Source organism: Galeopterus variegatus, unplaced genomic scaffold, assembly GCF_000696425.1.
Source record: "Galeopterus variegatus unplaced genomic scaffold, G_variegatus-3.0.2 Scaffold764, whole genome shotgun sequence".
Taxonomy (NCBI): Eukaryota; Metazoa; Chordata; class Mammalia; order Dermoptera; family Cynocephalidae; genus Galeopterus; species Galeopterus variegatus.
Window position 1 is genome coordinate 163,824 of NW_007726875.1, and position 9,785 is coordinate 173,608.

The 9,785-nt window shown below is 41.8% G+C and overlaps 1 protein-coding gene across 1 annotated transcript in view; it reads right to left on the minus strand.

Moving 5' to 3' along the window:
- LOC103590078 (zinc finger protein 544-like) overlaps positions 1–9,785 on the minus strand; it is a 22,064-nt gene that overhangs the window by 10,863 nt on the left and 1,416 nt on the right. The window contains exon 2 of the mRNA XM_008572205.1: positions 446–568. The gene's annotated coding sequence lies outside the window, so the exon portion shown is untranslated. The remainder of the gene's footprint in view (positions 1–445; positions 569–9,785) is intronic.

Here is a 9,785-nt window from a genome sequence, read left to right on the forward strand (position 1 = left end):
TTTTTTTTTTACCATAACTGTGGTTGGCTGAATAATGGCGCCCAAAGATGTCCACATCCTAATCCCTGGAACCTGTGATCATGTTACCTCACACGGCAAAAGGGACACTGGAAGTGTAGTTGAGGATTTTGAGATGGGGAGATTATAGGGTTAGGGTTGATGTCATCATAATGAGCCTTATAAAGAGGGAGATAGAAGGGTCAGAGACAGAGAAGGAGACGTGATGACAAACATGAAGGCTCCTGAGCCAGAAACCCACATGTCGTCTCTACCCGGTATACTGTAGACCACTCATATATGTACTTCTCAACCTGGCAATGTTTAATATCTGATCCTCACATGTGTACTGAGAATACAAGGGGCCAAGCAAAGACACTGGAAGTCTTTCTTGACCCCTCCCACATGCTTTCCTGTCACATACAATCACAAAGACCTGGAGTCTCACCTCTCAAACATGATGAGCCTCTCCTCGTGATGGATCCCCTGTGCCTGGGCTGGTATTTTTTCTTGCTTGGGTTACCACAGCAGATCCGACTGGGTCCTGACTCCTGTCTTTCCTCCTTTCTCCCTGGAACCATTAAAAAATCACAGGGACCATTAAAAAATAAAGCCTGTCACCCTTTGTAGTGGTCTCAATTCCTCCACAAGCTCCAGAAATCCATTTGTGGATTAAAATCACCCATGAAATGCTGGTTCAGACACTCACTGCAGACCTCATGTGAGGTCTTCATTAAGTGGAACATCTGTCAGTTATCTGATCTCACCATGCTCCCCCTCCAGACATTCGTATGTGATTTTCCATCTGCTTGTCACCTTGCTAACTCCACAGGTCTCTGCTTCCATGCCAATTATAGGCCATACAAATAAAGCTCTGGGCTTCTGGTATTAAATTCACACACTGGGTTATCCCTGCTCCAATGATATTTAAGATACAAAAAGAAAATATATAAGAAACATAGCGAGGATAAATAGCAGGACGATAGGCAAGGCGATGGTGGGTGTGGGGTCCTCCAGCTGTGGCCTGCGGGGGCCATTCAGGAAGTGGCGGGGGCTAGGGTCTGGCTCCTGCAGCGTGAGAGGGCAAGCCACTCTCCAGGCTGTGCTGCGCAAGAAACAAGTCCTCAATATAAGACCAGAGCCACCATGTGCCCCCCAACCTACTTGCTGAAAAACCTGTTGACAAATGTTGCCAGAGACCAGTGAGCTGCTTGCCTGGTGTATTAATGTCCTGTGGCTTCTGTGACAAATCACCACAGAACTGTTAGCTCAAAACAACAGAAATTTATTTTCTGTTTTGGAGCGCAGAAAGTGAAAGATGCAAATAGCTAGAAGTAAAAATAATCAGTAATCCAACATCTCAGAGACAGCCACTGTTACCATTTTGTGTGTATATTCTTTGAGAAATCTTCCTTTATCAACACAAACCTGTCCACTGATTATTTAATTTTTTTCCCCGCCCCCCTTCCACTGATCATTTATAATGTACTTCTGTAAAATTGTGATCATAACATAAACACTCTTTTGAAACAGCACAACAAATTTTCTTCCAATGCCAATAAACAAATATCACTGCAATTAATGGCTGCATTTAATAAAAGGACCATAATTTGCTAACCATTTATATATTATAGTCTCCGATTTCTAAGAACTTAGCATTTCTGCATAATTAGGACTTTTCCAAATTTCACTCTTACACTAGCCCTATAATGGCCACCTTTGCTTTCACACATACCTTAATTTCTAAATATAGTTGGCACTTGGTACCCATGGGGGATTGATTCTGGGACACCTGGTGGAGACCAAAATCTATGGATGCTCAAGTCCCTATATAAAATGGTGTAGTATTTGCATATAACCTATGCACATCCTCCTGCATATTTAAAAAATCATCTTTAGATTACTTATAATACCTAATACAATGTAAATGCTATGTAAATAGTTGTTACATTGTATTGTTTAGGTAATAGGGACAAGGAAAAAAAGTCTGTTCAATACAGACACAACCATCCCCTTTCCCCCCAAATATTTTCGAACAGTGGTTGGCTGAATCCATGAATGCGGAACCCATGGATACACAGGGCTGACTGTATATGTGTTCAGGCTAAATATTCAGAAGTAGAATTGCTAGGTCAAAAGGCTATCATTAGGGTTTCTGACAAACTGCCAGGCAGCCCCCAACATGCTGCACCCATTTATACAAGCAATGGGGAGTACTGTTTCTCAAGCCATCATGATATGACAGGAGAGGAAAAGAAGCAGTGTCGTTACCAACAATGATTAACTCTGGTCTCTCCCCAGGTGCCAGGTGCCAGGCCAGGGATGGAAGTGTGAGCTAGACCCAGCAAGGGCACGGTGGGGCCTTTTCCCAGGTAGCAGGAAGGCCAGGTGAGCAAACTGGCAAGAATAATGAAGTGTGATCAGCACTGGGTCAGGGAAAGACCACTGTGCAAGGCCCACAGGGTGAGATGATGGTTAGGCTAAGGGAGCAGGAGGCACCCCAGTGCACATACAGAGGCCCAAACTGGGGATACCCCAGCCTATTACATGACGTGAGAGTGGAGAAGAAGGTAAGAGCCAGGGCTGGAAGAGGGTGCCTACAAGTTTAGACTCCATCTAAGGCACAGGAAAGGCATTCTGGGCTTTATGCAGATGTAGGACAGGATGGATAATGGACTGTGGGGAGTAAATGTGGAACTGGGGAGAACAGAAGTGGTTACCAACAGGGTCCTGGACTCAAGGGACAGCAGGGTGGATGAATGGAAGTGGGTAGATTCATTCTGTACCTTGGAAGCAGAATCACTTATGCAATAAATGTGGGAGTGAGGAATCAACAATGATATTTCTTGTTCTGGATTGAAGAACTTTGCAAAGTTTATACCTTTTACTGGAATGGACAAGAACGGGGAGGGGAATCAAGACATGTTAAGGTTGGACACAATTTCCAAGTGGAGATGTTAAGCAGGCAGTTAGATTTGCCAGAGAAGAAACTCGGGCACAAACATAAAGATATTGATACTGTTTGGATATGTTTGTCCCCCCCAAAGCTCATATTGGAATCTGATCACCACTGTGGCAGTGTTGGGAGGTGTTTGGGTCATGGGGGTGGATCCCTTACGAATAGATTAATATGGGGTGTGTGGGGGGTGACTGAATTCTCACAGGAATGGATTAGTTTTTATGAGAACTGGTTGTTAAAAGGAGCCTGGCACCTCCCTTCTCCCTCCTCCCTTCTCCTCCTTGCTCACTGTGTGATCTTCTTGTCCCCAGCAGCTGCCCTGCTGCCTTCTGCCATGAGTGGAAACAGGGAGAAGGCACCAGACACACCTCCCCAGAAAAGGGAGGCAAATAAACCTCTTTTCTTTATAAATTATAAACCTTTCTTTTCTTTATAAATTTAGGTATTCTGTTATAGCAACACAAAAATGAACTAATACAGATATTTAAACCAATGAGACTTAGCAGTGCTTAAACTAAAAAGGGACAACGAAATTACAGACAGAAAAAAGGACCCAGGACCAAGGGAACTCCATGATTCACAAATCTTATAAAGGAGGAAACTTGTATATACAAAAGAAAGCCTGAATCAGTCTTTTCAATTTTCCTTGGGCAGAGGAAATTAAGGTACAGACAGAAGTGTATAGATAAATAACTACATAAATAATCTAGTTTCACATTATATTTAAAATAATTTATTATACTCTATTTTGTCTTCTTGATCAGTCCAATTCTAACATTTGTGTTGAAGTTTCCCATGTGCTTTTTTTCACACTTCCTTTAAATGACTAAGTTTTTGCTTTGTATCTTTGTTATAGTGTCTGGTACATCAATATTCAAGATTACTGTATCTTCTTCCTGTATCCCAACTTTTATCACTGAAAATGTCTTTCTCTTAATGCTGTTGCAACAACATTCCTCTTTATCTGATATTATCTTGTCACCCATTTCCTCATTTGCTTTCACCAATATATCTATGCCTTTCCCACCAGCCTTTTTTTCACAACCTAAATCATCTGACTCTGGTAAAGAGGACATAGCTTTAACTTTTCGTTTTTAATTCAATCTCAAAGTGCCTTTAAAAACAGAGTTCAATCCATCACATTTATTGTAAGAACTGATCTTATTTCTACCATTACATATTATATTTTCCATTACTTTTGTTTTTCCTTTCTTCGCTTTACCACAGGAATCAAATATCTTTAAATGTGCTTTTTCCTTTGGTGATTGGGAAGGTATACCATATATTACCATTCCACTACTAGTAATCTTCATATTTTAAACACATATTTATAACTGCCTTTCTCTATTAATATACCACAAAGAAACAATAACTATGCCTTGCCCATCTTTCTTGCTTGGAGACAAAGAAATTTAATCCTCATTAGCACCTACATTTTGTCCTTCTCTATATTAGCTTCCTACTGCTGCTGTAACAAATAACCATAAATTTTGTAGCTTAAAACAACACAAATTTATTCTCTTACAGTTCTGGGTATTAGAAGTCCAACACTTGCCTCACCAGGCTGAAATCAAAATGTTGGCAAGATTACAATCTTTCTAGAAGTTCTAGTGGAGAATCTGCTTCCTTGCCTTTTCCAGCTTCTAGAGGCCGCCCAGACTCCAGGGCTTGTGTCCAATGGCCAGCAGTCTCATTATTCTGACCTCTCTTTCTGTGGTCACATCAACTTCTCTGACTCTTGACTCTCCTGTCTCCTTTTTATCAGGACCCTTGAAGATACTGGGCTCACCAAGATGATGCAGGATCATCTCTGCATCTCAAGATCCTTTAACTTAATCATATCTGCAAAGATCCTTTTGGCATGCAACCTAGCATACTGACAAGTTTTCAAGGATTAGAATCTGGATATGTTTGGAAGCCATTATACTGCCTACCAAAAACTTTAAGTTTTACTTTTCTTACAGAAAGCCTGTTCTTTAAAAATCCTTCCCTAAAACTTAAACAATTACAACCTGTTAACAATAACAGTTCAGATTAAAAAAAAAAAGATTTAAAAGTTTTTGTTTCTTTGTCAAACACTATCACAACCATAAAGGATATAATTTTTTAAAAAATCACAAATTTGTGATATAAAAAACAAAGGTGCATAATAAAAAGGCATATTATTCTGTCTCATTTCAAAAAAGGCATTCTGTAAATTATTGCATACCTTTCCAGAAATGTTACTTGTGTCTAAAAGCATGTGTTTCTTTTATATTTTATAATATAAAATGTGTGCTTCATCTTTACACATGCAGACACACAAATGGAATGAACACACTTATTTCATCAGCTTTTTTCACTTATATTTCCTCCACTCCATTATAAACCCATACATACACATTGACTGTATGTTTTTCTGTGGCTATCTAGTAATTTAGTCTACACATGTACCATAATTTATTTAGATGGACATCTAGGTTTTCCCTGTTTTCTGGATATCATGAACAATGTATAACAAACCTCTTTGCACATATATTTTGCACATCTGTGTATCTCTCAAAGAGAAATGCTAAGAGGTAGAACTGTGAGGTCAAAGGAAGACTGCAGTTTAAAATCTCAGTTAAGGGCCGGCCCGTGGCTCACTCGGTAGAGTGCGGTGCTGATAACACCAAGGCCACGGGTTCGGATCCCATATAGGGATGGCCGGTTTGCTCACTGGCTGAGCGTGGTGCTGACAACACCAAGTCAAGGGTTGAGATCCCCTTACCGGTCATCTTTAAAAAAATAAATAAATAAATAAATAAAATCTCAGTTAATGTTGCCAAAGCTCCTTGCAAAAGGTTGCTGCCATTTACACCATTATGCCTCCTATCAACAGTATGTGAGAGGCNCAGGAGCGCCGCCGCACTTCCCAAGCGGCGCACTGTAGCAGTGCGCCACCGGGCCAGCCCCTAACTTTTCATTTTTAATTCAATCTCAAAGTGCCTTTAAAAACAGAGTTCAATCCATCACATTTATTGTAAGAACTGATCTTATTTCTACCATTACATATTATATTTTCCATTACTTTTGTTTTTCCTTTCTTCGCTTTACCACAGGAATCAAATATCTTTAAATGTGCTTTTTCCTTTGGTGATTGGGAAGGTATACCATATATTACCATTCCACTACTAGTAATCTTCATATTTTAAACACATATTTATAACTGCCTTTCTCTATTAATATACCACAAAGAAACAATAACTATGCCTTGCCCATCTTTCTTGCTTGGAGACAAAGAAATTTAATCCTCATTAGCACCTACATTTTGTCCTTCTCTATATTAGCTTCCTACTGCTGCTGTAACAAATAACCATAAATTTTGTAGCTTAAAACAACACAAATTTATTCTCTTACAGTTCTGGGTATTAGAAGTCCAACACTTGCCTCACCAGGCTGAAATCAAGATGTTGGCAAGATTACAATCCTTCTAGAAGTTCTAGTGGAGAATCTGCTTCCTTGCCTTTTCCAGCTTCTAGAGGCCGCCCAGACTCCAGGGCTTGTGTCCAATGGCCAGCAGTCTCATTATTCTGACCTCTCTTTCTGTGGTCACATCAACTTCTCTGACTCTTGACTCTCCTGTCTCCTTTTTATCAGGACCCTTGAAGATACTGGGCTCACCAAGATGATGCAGGATCATCTCTGCATCTCAAGATCCTTTAACTTAATCATATCTGCAAAGATCCTTTTGGCATGCAACCTAGCATACTGACAAGTTTTCAAGGATTAGAATCTGGATATGTTTGGAAGCCATTATACTGCCTACCAAAAACTTTAAGTTTTACTTTTCTTACAGAAAGCCTGTTCTTTAAAAATCCTTCCCTAAAACTTAAACAATTACAACCTGTTAACAATAACAGTTCAGATTAAAAAAAAAAAGATTTAAAAGTTTTTGTTTCTTTGTCAAACACTATCACAACCATAAAGGATATAATTTTTTAAAAAATCACAAATTTGTGATATAAAAAACAAAGGTGCATAATAAAAAGGCATATTATTCTGTCTCATTTCAAAAAAGGCATTCTGTAAATTATTGCATACCTTTCCAGAAATGTTACTTGTGTCTAAAAGCATGTGTTTCTTTTATATTTTATAATATAAAATGTGTGCTTCATCTTTACACATGCAGACACACAAATGGAATGAACACACTTATTTCATCAGCTTTTTTCACTTATATTTCCTCCACTCCATTATAAACCCATACATACACATTGACTGTATGTTTTTCTGTGGCTATCTAGTAATTTAGTCTACACATGTACCATAATTTATTTAGATGGACATCTAGGTTTTCCCTGTTTTCTGGATATCATGAACAATGTATAACAAACCTCTTTGCACATATATTTTGCACATCTGTGTATCTCTCAAAGAGAAATGCTAAGAGGTAGAACTGTGAGGTCAAAGGAAGACTGCAGTTTAAAATCTCAGTTAATGTTGCCAAAGCTCCTTGCAAAAGGTTGCTGCCATTTACACCATTATGCCTCCTATCAACAGTATGTGAGAGGCCCTTTCCCTTTGCTCTAGGATTTGAACACCACACGTTACTTTTAAAAAATAGTTAATTCCGGGGCCGAGCCCGTGGCGCACTTGGGAGAGTGCGGCACTGGGAGCGCAGCAGCGCTCCCGCCGCAGGTTCGGATCCTATATAGGGATGACCGGTGCGCTCACAGAGTCTCACTGACTGAGCGCGGTGCGGCCGGTCTCAAAAAGGACAAAAAAAAAAAAAAGTTAATTCCGTCTAAATTTATTTTTATTTTTTAAAAGATGACTGGTAAGGGGATCTTAACCCTTGACTTGGTGTTGTCAGCACCACGCTCTCCCAAGTGAGCCATGGGCCGGCCCTCCATTTAAATTTAATCTGTAAATTTAAGAAACATACCACTAGGAATATTTTTCGAACTTGACAAAATTATATTCTAGCTTCTTTGAAAATAAAGACATATGAGAAAGAAGAGGAGCAAGTGACAGACACAAACAGGGTGTTCACAGTAAAATCAAAAGCATGGCCGATAAATGTGAAAGGATGCTCTGCATCAAACACATATGAATTAAAACGCACTGGGGCCTATGATCCCAGCCTCCTCCCTTGGCAAATGCCCCTAGCTTCCTGTACCTCAGAATCCAATGACCACTCAGGCTAGACTTCCTAGAGGCCAGGCACCGTACCCTATTCTTTGCCTGAATTCATGCATTTGATCTTGTAACCCCACAAGGGAGATTATCAGTGTTCTCCCTGATTTGTGGATGAGGAAACTGAGGCAGAAAGAGCTTGAGTAAAACTTAACTAAGGCCTCGTGACTGGAAAATAGGAAGCTGGGAGCTCTGCAGTCCCGGCCCTAAGCACACTGCAATCCCAGCTCTCAGCCTCCCCCTCTCACAGACTCCAGCCCAGTCCACTGCCCCTGTTCTCTTTCTTAGCACCCTTGGCCCTAGGCCCACCTCTTGGCCTCTCTGACCTGGCTGCTCTGTGCAATCTGCTCTACACCATTGCCTGCTCTCTCTGCCCAACCCTGCTGGCTTCTGAGTCCCGGTATGGGACTTTGCCAGCATTCACTCCATCTCCACCCCACTACAATGGCAAGCCCACAGTCTCACTCCTCAGTCTGGCCCCTCCCACTGTCCTCTCTCTGCAGACAAACCTGCCTCTTAATTCACTCCAAGGGATGACCCTGGACTCCTCCAACATTCTGATACACAAACTACTCCCCAGTAGCTCCTCTCAACTTCTGAGGGGAGAAGTTTTCTTTCTGGTCAAGACAGATCCCATATCCATTTAATCCCGTATCTCACCCCCACCCACACACCTCTTCTCTTCATGGCTGAGCCCTTGACAGAGCAACCAACATTCCCAGTCTCCCCCTCCTCACCCTTCCTATCCCTTCCCTGCCCTCTCATCCCTGAAAACACACCCACACACTCACACACCCACACTAATGTACAGCACACCCGAGAAGGCTGCTCACTATCCTAGGTGACACTATCTTGTCCTGACACTCATGGCCATCCTGGGTAATCTCCCACTGCTGTGTCCATCTCTGCCCTCTGACCCTCTCTTTCCTTGTCGGGAGGTATCCAAGGGTGAGGGTTGAGAACACCCACTCTGTAGCCTGCTTTCAAAGTCCGGGCTCTACCATCTGCTGCTGTAGGACTCTGAATGGGCCTCTTTAATCGCTTTAGGCCCCAGTTTTCTCATCCGTAGACATCTCGGAGAATAGCACACCCAGCCTCATAAAAAAGTGGGGAGGATTAAATGAGTTGCACTTATAGAGCTTAACATCATGCTGACATGCAGTAGAAGGACAACAGATTTAGTCATAATGATTATACTTGGACATAAAATTCCCCTTCCATTCCTCATGCTGGGCCCGGGAGAGGGCTGGTCTGGCAGGAGTCCTGGCTGCAGAGCTGGGGAGGGGGTTGCTCCTGCTCTTTTCTTTTCCAGTTTCCTCCTTCCTTGCCTGTGGAGCGAGGTTTCCAGTGCTGCCCCAGGCTTCATGTCCAGGCCAGACCTCCTGGGTTGTCTGACACTGCTATTCCCTCCTACGCATCCAGCCATGTCTCCCACAGGTTCTTCACTCAACACAGACTGACCATGAATTACACACCTACCTTTCACTGTGACCTCCATTCTGGCTCCACACTGGAAACAGAAAAACACAGCCTTCCTCAGCTCTTTCCATTCCCTCGGCATCCCTTCTTGCACTAAGTTATTTCTACAGCCAGATGCTTGTCTACTCCCTTAGGCTCTCTGAAATCCAACTTCATGGGCTGGCCCATGGCTCACTTGGGAGAGTGTGGTGCT